This window comes from Bactrocera latifrons, unplaced genomic scaffold (assembly GCF_001853355.1).
Source record: "Bactrocera latifrons isolate USDA-ARS-PBARC rearing strain unplaced genomic scaffold, ASM185335v1 scaffold_333, whole genome shotgun sequence".
Lineage (NCBI taxonomy): Eukaryota > Metazoa > Arthropoda > Insecta > Diptera > Tephritidae > Bactrocera > Bactrocera latifrons.
Window position 1 is genome coordinate 284,606 of NW_017536972.1, and position 3,554 is coordinate 288,159.

General features: G+C 36.5%; 1 pseudogene; it reads left to right on the forward strand.

The window, feature by feature from the left end:
• The first annotated feature begins 523 nt into the window (after positions 1 to 523).
• Positions 524 to 1,796, forward strand: LOC108971270 (annotated as a pseudogene).
• Positions 1,797 to 3,554: the final 1,758 nt, after the last annotated feature.

The window sequence follows — 3,554 nt, forward strand, 5'->3', positions numbered from 1 at the left end:
CATCAGCAGACAATTATGATTTCCCAAATGATGCATTTTCTACGCTGGACCAAATGCAAGCACTTATCGTAAAAAGTCTATATCAGAACATGACGCTGAAAAACTCGACGCAAGAGCATTTTCAAAATCTTTCTGCGCTCAGGCAACTTGACTTAGATGGGAATAATATGAAAATTTTTGACGAAAATATCTTTGCAACACTTACGCATTTGAATTTTCTGAACTTGAGCCATAATGGAATCGTGGGGTTATTACCAAATCAATTTGCTAAACTGGGTAAACTGATAATACTAGATCTTAGCTACAATTCGTTGACATATTTAAGGCCTGAAGTTTTCGAGCAAACCCCTTTATTATGGCAATTGAAACTCAAAGGCAATAAGTTGTACGACACAAAAATTATTATAAAAATTTTCAAACCGTTGAATTTTCTACATAGGCTACACATGAGCGATAATAAACTGCGAAAGATTTGGGGCAAGGCAAGTAACGCCAATGCCCAAGTTACATTGGCTACACATTTATGCAGTAAGTCTATGGCCTTGGATTTAGCGGACGGTCCGTATTATATCAGCACTTTGCAAATTTAAGCCGCAATCTTCTGAGCGGGTTTAATATGGATTGGATTTTTGAAGTGGGCATTACATGCCCTTTCAAAATTAACTTAGAACGTAGTTTGATTGAACACGTATATGCTTTATCAAATTTAATCAGTATAACTAATGAGTGTGAAGGCGAAATTATAATGACTGGCAACGATCGAGTGCGATTGTCATTTAGCATGGATTTACAATAATAACTATAGCAGGTTTTTATCGATCTGCAGTGTAGTCAGATATCAACCAAACTACTAAGGAATTTCACACAGCTTCGACGAAATAAGCTGTGTGCTTGGCAACCGGTGCAATGTCCCAGAAACTGCGTTTGTTCCACAAAATCTGAATTGCTGTTTATCAATTGCACAGGCGCACAACTCGACGTTATCGAAGAGCTGCCACGTCCCGAGCAAGTATTGGTCACGACTTCGTTATTCGATATTAGCAATAATCGTTTCACTAATCTGCCGCTAAGCACCACCTTCGGCTACGTCAACGTTTCAAAGCTCTATGTCGTGAACAATCAAATCACCAACATAAGTCTCTTCGAACTGCCAACCGATTTGACGCTTTTGGATCTGTGTAATAATGACTTAAAACTACAGTCTCTGTATCAGTGGGAACCCTTGGTTTTGCGACTGTGCTGCACATCAGCTCCTCTACACCGTGCGTGCACATCAGCATCGAATACCCGATGTCGAGCAGTTACACTGTGATAACAAATCGAATGTTACTCTCCTAACAGCAAGCCTGAGTGGATCGTGCCAAATTGAGGACTCCGTTAAACGTTATCAGTTTATGACTGCAGCTATCACAAAATTGGCGCTTATATACCTGAACAAATCATCGAATCGGTCGAAGAGTCGCGACGCACGATCATTGTGCTCTCGCAGCACTTCATCGAATCTGAATGGGTACGCATGGTGTTTCGCACAGTGCATCACTGCTCGTTGAACGAAGGTCGTGCGCGCATAATTATGATTAAATACGGTGAAATTATCAAAAGTGAGTTATTGGATAAGGAATTGAAGGTATATTTGGATATACACATACTTGGATTGGCAAGATGCCAGATTTTGGGATAAACTACGCTATGCCGTGCCACATAAAGTGGGTAGAAAACCGAACACCGATATGCTTGAAGTTAACCTCAGATTGTACGTTACGGGACAAGTTGAGATGAATGGCCCAATTAGTTGAACAAGAAGGCAAGTTTTCTGCATATTATGTACAAATATATTTTATGGACATATATTATGTTTAAGTTTAGATGCTTAAAATGGTTCTTCTCTCTTCTGCCTAACACATCAAGAGGAAAATCTTGGCTAACGAGTTGATTCATGATAACGTACTCTATATCTAGTGCAGTAATTTATATAACCGCAGATAGAAGCCGGAGAAGTAATTTCAGGAGTTTCCATAATTTTATATAGAAAACTAGTTTGAAACAATTCAGCAAGCATTATTGGTAGAAACCGAATTTATTACAATCAAATGTGATGTTATGACTTATAATGTCGAAGACTCACTTAGTTTCATTATTACATTTAAAATTTTTTAAATATTAATATTAAGATCAATCTTATGAACTTAAAAAAAATAAATGTGATATAAACTCAATCAAAGTTAAATTCAATATGTATATGGGACATTTGAGCAAAATATAAATGAAAGTAATGAAGTTCTCAATTTCATTTTGCAATGAAAATCGTTATATGAAGCACATTTAAAGTGGTGTAATTTGTGGTACGATTTCGCGCACTTCAGTTCTGCCAATAAAAATATATCTAATTTTTTAAATCTGTCAAAAGGGGTATCGAAATTAGGGAATAAACAAGAGTAGAATTTAAGAAAAATTATATTTTTATAGCGTTAGAGTCCTACAAACTCGAATTAATTGGTTAATACTCAGTAAAGTGTGTTGTGTTATGAAAGTCTTGGAGTCAGTTAACCTAAGTTGATGACACTCTAGACACGTTTTTCATATTAAGATTCAACTACGTTCTGTATTTCTCATTCCCTGTCACATTCACACTTCATTTAAAAATCGAATATGCCCAAATCGAATAATTTTTATACTCTTGCAACCAGTTGCTGCAGAGTATTGTAGTTTTGCTTACCTAACAACCATACAACCGTACAACCGTACAACCGTATCACCTAAAACTAATCGAGATAGATATAAGTTAATATACACAAATGATCAGGATGCCGAGAAAAGTTAAAAGCCGCCCGTCCGTCCGGCGCTCCGACCGTGCAAGTTGTGCGTGAGTAAAAATTGAGATATCTCGATGAAACTTGGTATGTGGGTTCCGATTTTTTTCCAGTATCTCGGAATCCGACTAACCGACTTCATGGCGTTACTTTCATATTTCTATTTCACTATGTGGAAGTGAGCGAAATCACCATTCCTACTTCCCATATAGCACAATTTTAAATTCCACTTGATTCCTTTACTTTCCGGTACACAAATGAAGAGAAACTCAATAATAATATAATGGGGTTACACTTTGCACGAATAATGCCTTAAGTGTACGCAACTTTAAGGGTTGAATCTCGATAATATACCCCATATACCTAATATAAAGATAATCAAACTTCCATCTGACTTTGTGACGCATATGTCGGCCAATATGTGAGTTAGCCCAATGAAAGTAAGAGAGTGTGTTTTACTAATAACTCTTTGTGCCTTAAATTTGAGCGAGAACTTACTTACCTCTCATTTAACAAATATCAGACTTTTTCAATATCCGGCTGACTTTTCTATTTATAATTAGTTTTTTAGTACGTGGCATGTTAATTGTATATCGTATTGGATCGATACTACCCAAACTCCCGTGTACTATATATAATGATTTTCGTTTTTCTAACGCACCCCAACTTATTAGAATTACTTATTACAAGATATTTCCTATATTCGGAGCGGATATTGTATTCAAAGTGTAATGAATTGGAAAT